Source organism: Chroicocephalus ridibundus, chromosome 5, assembly GCF_963924245.1.
Source record: "Chroicocephalus ridibundus chromosome 5, bChrRid1.1, whole genome shotgun sequence".
Lineage (NCBI taxonomy): Eukaryota > Metazoa > Chordata > Aves > Charadriiformes > Laridae > Chroicocephalus > Chroicocephalus ridibundus.
In genome coordinates this window covers 32,591,073-32,603,648 of record NC_086288.1, presented here as the reverse complement: position 1 = coordinate 32,603,648, position 12,576 = coordinate 32,591,073, and the positions used below count along the sequence as shown (strand labels likewise).

The following is a 12,576-nucleotide window of genomic DNA, read 5'->3' as shown; positions in this document are numbered from 1 at the left end:
CAGGGCTACAGTCAGTCTGTCCAGGGACCAAAAAGGGAGGCTTAAGAACGGGACTTGCAGGTGCACCAACCTTACACCAGCCATTTTGCTAGATGTGGATAACCAAGGTAAAAGACTTCTAAAAAGACGGAAGCAGAATAAGTGACATCTCATTATACATTTTTAAAATCTTTGCTTTTTTAAAATAAATTATGCTCTTTCTGGAAGGAACTTTGTTAGTAGTATTTTGTCATTTTCATTTAGTAGGATATGCAAAAACTTCGAGCTTTAGTTTAGTCCTTTCTTTTTTAACTATCTCTGGTCTAACCAGGTTCAATATGAAAGAAGCCTGGTTTCCCCATACGATTCAGCATAAGTCCCATAACATCATCTGCTTTGCTTTATGAGACTTCTAATACCAACAACCTCCTACGGACAGCTCTGGGATTTTAGTGCTTGCTAATCTTTTTTGAGATCTACCTCACTGCTCATCAGCTACAAACATTATGTCTTTCTTTTATTCAGATCTAAGAGTTTGCCTCTTTTGCTATTATTGGATAATTTGTAAAGGCAAAGTTTTATTTGATAATAATAATAATAATAGTAATAATAATAATAATAATAATAATAATAATAATAATAATAATAATAATAATAATAATAGGGAAGATCTGTCATCCCACTTAGCAAGTGGCAGCCTGAACCAGTAGGCAAAGAAGCTGTAAAAGGAACATGCAGTTCTGAATATTACCTCAGTGATAGTTTATTTTCTCAAAACCCACAAACATTGCATTTTCAGTATTTTAATGTAATTTTTCCCATCTAATTTGGCACGTTGTTCACAAATTTTAATGAGTCTGTCCCATAAATCTGAACAATTCTTCTCTGAATTTTTCACGTAATTACATCTAAGTAGTAGCAATCTTTTTTGACAGTGATAACAACATTTTTGCTCATTAATTTCTCTAGTGTATCTTGTAGCAATTTACTGGACCTTTCACTGTTCTCCTTGAGGCCACATTTGTAGCCTTAATATAGAATTTCACAAAGGGATGCTTTTCAATTATCTTTGAGCTTCTATATTTACTTTGTATTTCAGTACCAGAGTCTTTTTGCCACTTAGCATTCTTCCCTCTTTCTCCTCTCTCACTCACAGGTGGGAAGGGGACGGTTGTTCATTTTTTGGTTTACAAAAAAGTAAGAAACAGTTGATACTGCATCTCTCGTGCCTTCTTCTCAAACAAGTGATACAAATCATTCACTCAATCAGATAACCTAATTCTGAATAATGCCTTAACTTTGGGGAATACCTTATTCAAGTATAGACCTGTAGCTACTTCAGAATCTCCACTGGACTTTCTATCCCAACACGCAGCCACAGTTTTAGACACAAATAAGGAATGTATTCTAACTAAGGTTTAGACATCTCTTCCTTTACCATGTGCATGCATACGTACTGCGTAGCATATGTTTGCACGTTTCTTGATGAGGCCAGACCTCTGCTTCCAAACATGTTACCATTTACATTTCTATAGGAATGTAAATTGTAATGGTAGTGAAACTGCTGTGTTTTATTTCAATGTCCAAAATACCAGGCGGAGGGTTTGCAGAAAACTTAGCCCCATGGCAGTGTCGTCCTACCCAGTAAAACCAGAGGAACAGCAAAACAGCTGGGTGGTAGCGCCTTCATGGAGAACAGCCTTCCTCTGATTTTGCCTTGCTCCTCTCTGAGGGAACCATCCACCAGGATTCCTCAAACCAAGACTTGCACCTTCTGTGCGAGACCAGCAGAGCTCAGTTGCGGTTGTAGTTATACACTAGAGTTTTAGTGAATATTGTAAACTGGGACACTTGTGAATATTTCAGTTGCTTTTCTGTTGACGTCAGAGAAGGAAATTCCAGGTTGCTGCATGATGAATAATGGAGACCTGTGATTTATTTACTATTTATACACTCTGTGTTTGTCAGAAGTAAGAGCGCAAGCGAAAAGTCCTGTGTCACCATAAAATTTTCCTTACCTCATCACAGTTAAACCATAGCAGCAGTGTAACTTTTTGCTGAAGGAGGCTTTGGAAACTTTTAGTCGCTAGTTCTCTTAACCTCTGTAGAGCTGTGCAGTGCTGCCACACTCAGAAACGATGGAGATATGTTATCAAGCCCCTTTTGTGGAACAGATTGAAGAGTTATGTTTTAATTCTGCTGTAAGGCCTGGAAATGCCTTTAAATGTAATTGGACTTAGTATGCCCAATATGAGTTATATTCTTTGGTTTTTACTTTTTTAAGAACTCTGGTTCTGATGTACAGTAAAAAAGGAACCATTTATCTGCTCTTTAATTATTAGTCAGATGGATGGGATGATGTAGTCTGCTGTTATGGGAGGATGTGTTCATCTTCTCTGGTGGTAAAAAGTCAACAGGATGGTTGGAGGATAAATGTATGATCAGGGAAATTCTGGTTTTGTCATTTCAGAAAGGAAGCAGACTTTTCTGCTGGAGAGAAAGCATCTGTCTTCCTGGAGCTGTTTCATTTCATTTAAGCAACCCCTGAAACTCCCAATGTACTTATATGCTCTCTACCGCAGATCTGTAACTGGCCATAACAAGCAAACTTGGGTGTGATCACAGTATTTCTAATTTTAAAACACTGTGTGTAAGTCTTTCTGCACATTTGACTCCTGTTGCTAGAACACAGAAAGAAGTGTCTTTTCCAAGAACACAGAAACACTAAGAAAATTTATTCTACCTAATTTTGTTTTTAAATAAATGCAATAAATTAATTCCAAATAAACATTTCTGTAGTTTCTACTTGCCTGTTGGTAAAGAGAGTATTTGTCATTTCCATCTGGAATTTAATTATCAGTTTACTATAATCATAACATTACTAAGAATGTTTCTCTTCCCCTTCTTGATGTTCCCATGCTTTTGCAACTACTTTGGTGTAATAATGCATGGTCACAAAGTAGACCAGAAGGTTCTCTTATCCATTATTTTTAATACTTGGTTTATATTTATAGATTTCTTTTTTTTTAGTTTATTTTTGTCAAGAGATGTAGTGTTGTAGGAATGTGGTTGGATCCAAACAAAATCCAATTGTTTGGATTTTCCAACCTAGATATTTTGTAATAAAGAATTTTCTTGTGAACATCTTTATTAATCATTGGGAACTTGGATTCTATAAGAAAGAAGAACTTGATATTTTTTGCCTAAGTTTGTATTTTGTCACTTAGTCTCACATTAGACAATTTTCTGATAGTAAATAACAGCCATCATCATAGTAATGCTTCAGCTGAATATCTTGGGACTAGATCTGAGCTCTTGAATGTTTTTGCTTATTTTTCCTCATTGAACTTCTTACTCAAAAGATACTTTGCTGCTGTCGGCTAGTCTGCAGTCTCCGACAGTATAGACAACTTACAATTGCCTGGAAACAGTCACTTCTTTTCAACACTTCTCAAGAACACAGTTGTTATCGTCACAATTACTGCAAGCTGTTGTTTCTTCTGGATTAAATAAAGTTGGATCTTATGTTGGTCTAAAGCTACAGTGCATGTACTGCCAGTCTGCGAAGTGATAACTTTGTAAAGTGTTTTTTAATGCAGTTACTTTGAACGACTCCTTTATTTCACAATAGATTTAAAAGTACATTTAGATTTACCATGTCGTCCGTTTGAGCAGCCTAGACCCCAAGCCGTGATGGATGGATGCAGTTGAAACGGGCAGCCCAGGAGGTCATACTTGCCCCACAAGGCATGCGTGGTGTGCAGGGAGGTGTTCTGGTGGCACCCACTGGGCAAAGAAGGTGACTGATGAGAAGGGGCCACTAAAGGCTTACTCACATGTAAACTCTCTGGGGAGGCTGGCTGCCCCTGTCTCCATCCCTTTACCATTAGCCCAAGAGAAAATCGTTTTCTCCCCAGCAGATATTCTCCATTATTTCTAATGCAATTCAGTTGCTGTTGTAGTCCCACCTAGTTCATGTTTTCTGTATTCCCTGTGTCCCAAAGTCTGCATGACGTTATACCATAAATGCCTCAGCCTCTGTTAAATCTTAATGAGAAGCAAAACTAGCATGAACTAACCGGGTCTGACTTTATCAATATTTTAACAACGTAATTTATGACTATATGTAAAAAGAGACTTGTAATTCAGAGGATTACCCACCGTTGTATAAGGGGGTGGGGAGTGTGTGGGGGGAAATCTCATTATAACATTTTAATGCCTTTGAAGGCTTTCTGAAATAGAGTTGTCCCTTGGTTATACTTGCAATCAGAATGATTTTTATATTTTTATTTTATTTCTGTCTCATCTCCAACCTTTGTAGAAAAGCCCTCCAGACCAGTGGAATGAAACTAGGAGAAACCAGTAGGTTGTTCTTAAAATTAAGGACCGAATTGTCATGCAACTACGTGTCTCTACAAGGAACTAAGAGTCCCTTGTTCCCTGAGATTTACATTTAATGGTGGAACCTGCTTGTGTTACCTCTCTTATTGAGAAGTTTTCATAGCACAGTAAGGCTAATACTAATCACTTCCTCTCTTGTGCCTGGGAGGATCATGACTAAACTATTTTGAGCCATGCTTTCCTGGCTCCCCTCAGCCCCTTGCTCAAGGATTGTGACAAAAAAACAGCAACCACAAAACAATTTTTGTTTATGTGACAGTTGCTGCTGGAAGTTATATGATGAAAATATAATACAACTTCTATATAAGTTTTATCAACATGTGTGACAACAAGTGTGACATACTTAAGGCTACCCGTAGCTTGTCTTTATTGTTGTGTTTTCTTAGAGCTTGTAATGTTTTGGAAAATACTTTCTCATCCTAACATCTCCAGAATTTTCACTCATGTTATTGAAAAAATTTTTTAGGGAAAATATCAAAGCACACATCTGCACCCAGAGTTTTGTAATCTGAGGTCTATCAAGTCTAGGCTTGATTACAGCCATTTTATCAAAATCTGATGAACTAGCAAAGAGAGGAAACAAAGTCTCTGCATTTTCTTCTCTGACAAAGCCAGTTCTATGCGTTAATTAGGTTTACAGGGTACCAAGAAAAAAGTAATGAGTTCAAATGTTGAAAAAAATAATTCCTTTCTTGGTCGCTTTTCATCCAGTTATTCCCCAATGTTTAGCATGTTTTAAGAAAAGAGCTGTCCCATAACTGCTAATGCAGAGTCGCTTCAGAAAGCAGACTTAAAACACTGCATCTCTTTAGCAGCATACCAGACTTTCCAAACTATGAATAGTGAAACTGTCACTACTTATGACAATTCTTGCTGCGTCTTGTAGCCATCTCTTGGCTTTCACCTTTGTGATTGATTTACCATTCCTTTGACCATTTGAGTCTTAGTGAAAGCACAGCAGTCCTGGAAAGGCAGAAATTTTACTCTTAAAAAATTAAAAGTTTATTTTTCAAACTGGACCTCAGTAAAAGTTCTGAGGTGTCTACAGCACTGGTTTTCTATAGTTTGTAAGATTGCAGTTTGTCCCTTGGCTTGGAACAGGGCCGATGCTTCTTGAAAAGCCAGCTCCTTGACTCACTTTCAGACCGTATGAGCAATACAATGGACAAAGTTTTGGAAAACCTGCAGACAAACTTTTCGCACATTTCCGCATTCAGGTTTCTATTCCCGTGCAACACTAATTTAAAAAAAAAAAGTTATTGACAAGTGCAATTGTCATCAAGTAGCATCTGCAATCCTATTAAGAATGAGAGATAGGGATCATTATTTTTGCATGCAGCTTGAAAAAAAATTGTGAATGGCTATTGCTTTGAAAACCTTTTCTATATAAGTACTGTGATCCGATTCAGCTGTTTACAAAGGAGGGATGTGATCTAAGCTCAGCACAGAAAGCTTCAATCCTCCAAGTCTTTCTCTCCAAAGTAAATAAAAAGAATTTATACAAATAGATTTTTCAGGGAGTATGTGGAACTTTATGTCTCTTTTTGTCTCTTTTTGTCTCTTTTTGTCTCTTTGGAAGTGCTTTGATACATGCTATTTGATGCAGTAGGCATGGGGCAGTAAATAGTCATACACAGTGGCATAACAAAAGCACAGTGTAAGATTCAGATTTCTGGTCCCGGAGACTCAGTGATCCATTTTCCAGCTTTAGTTCACAAGGCATTGTTTCTCCCGCCTTATTTCATTCTTAAATTTCAACTTAAAAGAAACTTGTAAAACATCACGGAGTTTGGCTGAATACATCAGATTTATTAGGTGGAATAACAACTTTTCCAAACAACTTCTGATAGTAAAATCTCTTTTTGGGCCAGCTCCCTTCTCCCACTCCTGTGTTAATTAATTAAAGAGCAATATGACTGTGTATTCTTCATCTTTCTCAACTGATAACATGTCAGGTAAGAAAAACTATTAAAAATGGCATCTGTGAATGAGTTGGTTATATCTACCCATCTAGAAGCTGCAGGATCAAAAATATTCCATATTATCACGCTGCAGTTTTAATGGCTATTGTAGGAGCTAATGTTGTCCCATGGTCTACCAAATGTGTCTGCATTATGGACTTCGATTATTTTGAGTGCCTTGAGGTTTTGAACACCCGCTTCTCCTTTATTGAGCTGTTCATGTGGTAGGACCGTTGTTACCTTATAAAATTACAAACAAATTCTCTGTTCAGTGAGTATTAATAGTATTGCTAATGAATATCTTTTTATGAGCTGAAAATCTGCTGTGTTGCCAGTTAGTATACTAGAATAATTTATAAGACAATTGACCATCTGCCAGTGGTATTCTATGATACTGGCTGGTCATATCAATAACAGTAAATATTGCCTCCAATTGAAAAGGCTGTCATTCATAGGGTAATTAAATTTTTGTTGTTTGTGCTCTCTGCACAGCCCCACAGCTTCTCTCAGAGCTTCTATTAAGAAAATAAGATCAATTACTCAGTATAAGTGCTCTTATTTTTAATAAGAGAATATTAATCTATGAATCTTACATACTGACAACTGTACTGTAGTATCTTGGCTCTCTAGTAGTTTAATTAATAAACATACATTTGCTCATTTTGCCAGAGCAAGTTTATTGGTATAATGAAATAATGCTTTACTGATGAATGAAACTCTCCAAATCTTCGGCTTGATTAATTTCTTAGCATGAAAATTAAGTGGATTTCTTTTATCAAACAGGTTATTCTAAGGTAAATGTAATGTGTTTTTTTTTTCCAATTAACACATTTCCATATAATTATCTTCCTTGTTTTCAACTTTCAATTAGCTCTTTGGAATATTTCGGTTGTAAGCTTTTTCAAGTTTTTAAAATTAGGTGGTCACATTTTCTATTTGATATTTTCTGTGAATTGATTCCACTCTGTTCACAGACGTACTGAAATATTGACAAAAATTGTAGACAGTTAGTTGAGTTACTCTTACCCCAAATTGTCTTTGCTGCAGATAGATTTTAAATGTCAATAAAATGGGAAGCTTTAGAATATTATTTAGAAATTCTACATTTCATCTTTTGAATGATACATGCTATTTTCCTAGGTTAGAAGAACTCCTTTAACAGAGAGCTAAAACAAAAGTGGACTTCCATGTCAAAGTCCTAAAATGTTTCATGAGTCTTGGTTTGTACAGGTAAACCACAAACATACGTATTTTCTAGTATAAATATACGTTAAATTTAATTAAGTTATAATTCAGTTTATTGTTTTCTCTCTTTGTCGTTTTCTCTCTTTTTCCTGTTTCCTCAATCTGTTTGATGTTTGGAGACCTGAAGTTAAAGAACTCTAATTTTTTTCAGAACCCTAAAGGGAAGTTTGCTTTTGTTACTCATTTCTGGGAACACCTGTGCACTGTGGAGTTTAATTGGGTACAGCTGGTGCCACTGATGTGTAGAGCGTGCAGTCTGACTGGAAATCTTGACATTGTGTGTCATTGGCTGTTTCCTAAGATATTACTGTACTTACATAAGGTAGAAGGTGTTCTAATTTTGGGGCGATGGCGTTCTCTGCTGACTGATATAGCTGGTGTAGGAAGATCAACACTATGAATGGCGAGCGTATTGCACACTAGCACAGAACAAGTCTGCTGAAAACCCACTGAGTTTGCTGTTTGGAGAAGTTAGGTGGTCATCTTACAAACACTGTAATGAGGAATCGCTGATCAGCATCTCAAAAATATTGAGGAGAGTTTTATATAGAAGGGAGAGGAGCTACATGTTGTCTGGCTTTAAAAGTGTGATTGGAAGCAAGTTATCTGTCTTCTGACCCAAGGAGATTCTAGAAGACTGGGAGGGTGAAAGAAAGGAGGAAATAAGCTGAACTTAGACACCAAATATGCTGATCAGAAAGAAGAGAAATTTGAAAACAAAATCAATGTAGGGTTAGCTCATTAGGTATGGAATGTATCTAGTTCAGAAATGGTAATAAATCAAGTAGTATTGAACTTAAAATATAAGAGTTCTTCTGCTTATGGGTTGAATAAAATAGAGTAAGGAATTCAGGGTATCGTCCACTGTGTGTAGAATATGATGAACTGTTCTTTTTCCTACACACCTTAGTACTATAGGTTTGCTAGCGATTTCACACATGCAGTAATGTATGTTACTGCTTGAAGAAATTGCAGACAGTGGCCTAACTAATAAATCAAGTTTACTAACTTCTGTTGTTATGTTAAAAGCAGTTCAAAGCACATGGTACACCCCTGTGCCCCCTCACAGAGAAGAGAGCATCTCTGGCATGGTGGGTGGTATGTGATAAAGCAGTGGGTCTGGTTACCGTCTCTGGTCCGCCAAAGAGTGAAGGCTTATCTTGTACAGCTGAAATAATTTCAGCATAAAATTCCTGTGGTGGCCCTGAATTACCACAGACGGACTTAGCCATTGGCACTTTTTGAGGACATGCTGCCAAAGGACCAGCTGCTTCCTGTAGGAGACCTGCCATCTGGAGCTTAGAGAGTGATCCCTTTGATAGACGTCTCTGGCAGCGAACTACTTGCCGCATGTAATTTTTCCTCTTTTCCTTTTTTTTTCCCCCTGAATTTTTGGAGGATTTTATACAGTAAACTTTGTGGAGAGACTTTAAAAGATTTCTCTTCTTTCTGGCTTGACAATGGGGGAAGTTATCTGATTAATTATTTGGGATTCAGCTTTAAATAACTAAAGGTCAAAGTTAGAAACTGTGGCAGAGGATTGAGGGTCATGTCAGAGACTAGCAGCCACAAAGTACATGAATGGACGCAGTTTGATGCAAGGTAGATGAACTGATTGTGTTCTGGATAGGAAGCTATTAAGAAAGATTTTGTTTGGTATGTCTTTAAAGACTTAAGAGAAAGAACTTGAAACATGATGAAATCCTCTGTTGAGCTGGAACTGCCAAAGAAAGCAATGAACTTGGGAGTGATTTAGACAGGCTTGGCTTCAAGTTGGATAGATGGATTTCCAGTTCCACGTAGCGAAATACAGAATAACAGTAACATGGGATAAAGGACATAAAAGGGAACATGCACTCCCTAGCCAGAAGTTAATAAATATTGAGCAGGATGTCAATCTGGAGATAGGAGTAGTTGCAATTGTAAAATCCCTGTGCTAGAGAGCAAAGTAACGAGGCTGTGTTCTTGTGGTTCTAACTGCTGGCTCAAAATAATGTCTAATATAGTTTGTTCGTGGATCATCTTCCTAGCAGAGCAGACCTATGTTTGAAGTGTTACACAGAGTGCAAAGATATTATAGCAAAGTAAGAGGGAAAGCCTGATACTTCTTCATGAAGTAATTTCACACAACCTTTTCCTACAGTTTAGTTCCAGCTCAGTTTATTCTGAAAGGGCTCCTGGGGCATAGCAGGGTCCACATGGTGGCTACCTCACCGCATGGCTAGGCGGTAGGTCATTCACACCTTTCCGCAAAAGTAGAATTGGCTCCCTGGGAGTTTCTGCTCCAGATCTCTTAGTTATTGTAATAAACTTTCTTTAGGCAGTACAGTTCTGAAACATCCTCTTGAGCAGCAGGCTCAAGTCTAGGAAGCTCGGTCTAGGAAGAGCTGGTCGTTTTAAAAGCATTCCTGGGCTTATACAGTGAGGGCTGGAAGCAGGAGGGCAGAGCATTTCAGTGGATGTGCTGGTGTCCGTGACCATTTTGCCCCTGATTTGCTTTGCGACCTTGCTTTACACTTTTGTCTCTCTGCGTCATCTTGGCTACCAAATGAAGTTATTCAGATAAAGATGGCTCCTTGCCATGACTTAAGCAAGTCCTCTGACAATAGGACTCTGGTCTTGCTCGAGATGCATACGTGCTACTTTCATTAACAGACTCTTTCTGTAAAAGTCGGCTGTATGTTTTCACAATGGTATCAAGGAGTTTACAAAATTTGTGCTGAAGGAATAACACAATTAAATTTAAAGCTTTATTTTACCCGTCTTTCATTTTATGCATAGCTCTCATCCTTTGTGAGACAGCAAAATAATAAATAATTGCTGCAGTTAATTAAAAGTAGAAGTACAATTGGATTATTTCATTCTCTGGAAATGCTATTTATTTTGTACAAACTTCAAAACAAGAAAGATAATTTCTTTTATATAAAGGTGCACATAAGTCATTAGGAAATGAGAGGAGAATTCATCACAGCCTTGTTTTGTTCTTTGGGAGCTTTAAACTATAAACTCTTTTGGTGGTATGTGGGCCTGGCATAGGCAAAGAGCAAGTAGATATTTACAGATTATAACTCAGGAAGGAAATTACTTTTGTCACATGAGGGAAGCTGTGCCATGGTGAAATACAGTGATGGTTTTGGAGATTTTTTTTTACGATTTTTTTGTTGAAAACAGAAAGCAGTATGTGTCTTAAATGCCTTTCTACATGGTTTAATCTGTGAGATATGAGAAATGCCACTTCATGACTATTGCCCCTGAATTTCAGTCTGGCTGGAGCTATCTGCCTGTACCAGGATAGGGCTCGAAGCCCAAAGCCCAAAGCCACCTTCAGTGATTCAATGGTCTTACTGCAATGTTAAATTTCAACATTATACCTTTGGCTGCAGTTGCTGTGGTTTTAAGAGATTGCCAACACTTGTTACCCACCCCCTGTGGAAGGGTTAGCAAAGCCACAGCAGGCGCAGTGGATAGAAATGCATGTCTAGACTGCCGTTCCCCTCCAGCAGTCATTTTTGTGCTCTGATGGTGAGCTGCAGCCACTGAGCCCGGGGCACGTGTTTGTTCCTGCTGCCCCTGCTGGAGGCGCGCTCCTTTTCAATAGCAGCAGCAAACAGGGCCAGTGTACTCAAGGGAGGCATTTTTGTGGTACTTTTGATGGTACATTTTGATGCGGGCCGGAGGGGATGAAATTCCCATGCCTTGCTTTCTTGCTCTTGCTAAGAGGAGCAGTTACGAATTCATTCACATATGACGTTCTTGAAGAATCACAGAGAAAAGCTGAGACAGAAATCTACATGTTCTCTTAAAAGTCTGGAGGCTGGTGGAGCATTTTTGGGAGCAAAACTTGTATGACTGCCCAGGGTCTTTATACCCTCCTTGAGGCATTCGGTCTTGACCACAGTCAAAGGCAGGATTCTGGGTTGCCACAGCTTTGCCTGTTTCCTCTGTGTTCTCTTGATCAGCAGCAGGCAGGAAACTTGCAAAGTCTGGATGATGGAAGCAAAATACAGTGGAAATTAGAGGAGGAGCAAAAGGTTTTAATTCTCTGAGGTACAAAATGAAAACAGAAGTGACCGTACCATTTTTATTTATTTTTTTCTTTTTCCCAAATGATACTGCAAGTGGTCCTTCAGAAGACGTAGCAACAGCTTGGTGAAAAAGTATTAGGATTGGGCCTGCAGCAGACGAAATCAAAACAAATCTCAGTACCAGAATTATGGACACTGAAAGCTAGTCGAAGATGAGAAATATTACTGTTTCTGGATTTGTCAAAAAATAGCAAAATAAAAACGCATATTTCTAAACTGTAACATAAATACCTTTTGACAAAGGTTAATAAAATCTGAAAACAATATTGCATCTTCTTGTGTAATACCAGCTTTCCATTTGCACTGTTGGAGAGTTTTGCAGCCACTTGACTTTAGCAACAGGGTGTCTCAGATTTACCAATTGATTGAGTGTGTCTCACCATAAAATGGATCTGGTTACAGATGCACATACAGAAAAAAAGTGTATGCTTTTAAATTTTAATAGATGAAGAATAAGGAAATAATTTTTTTTTTTAGCTCAAAGATAATTTGATATTTTTTGACTGAAAGGATTTGTCTGGCAAAGTTATCACAGAAATGGAATTAGGAATGGAAACTGAAACTTAAAAGTGATAACTTGGTTAAGTTATAATATCTGTTATGTATATTTTTATATATATAGTTTGTTCACATATTTTCATTTCTTACACTAAGTTTATGCTCATAACAGCTGCTTTATTCCTCCTCTGTAATTGCTTGATAAGAAAGGCTTTGCCTTTTATCAATTTTTCATCAGTTTTTCTTTTCCCTTTAAGGCGATACAGTAGGTGCAGTGTTCAAGATGTTATGCTAAGTAAAGTAAAAAACCCATTTGTGCTATGCACCTCCAGTAAATAACTTGCTAGTGTTCTTTTCCCTCAGAATTACTAATAAGAAAAAAATTCTATGATGGTCTTATAAGATGG

The 12,576-nt window shown here is 37.6% G+C and overlaps 1 protein-coding gene across 4 annotated transcripts in view; it reads left to right on the top strand.

Annotated features, from left to right (window-relative positions):
- The window catches only part of CCSER1 (coiled-coil serine rich protein 1), a 695,226-nt gene that overhangs the window by 601,752 nt on the left and 80,898 nt on the right, over window positions 1-12,576 (top strand). The window lies entirely within an intron of this gene.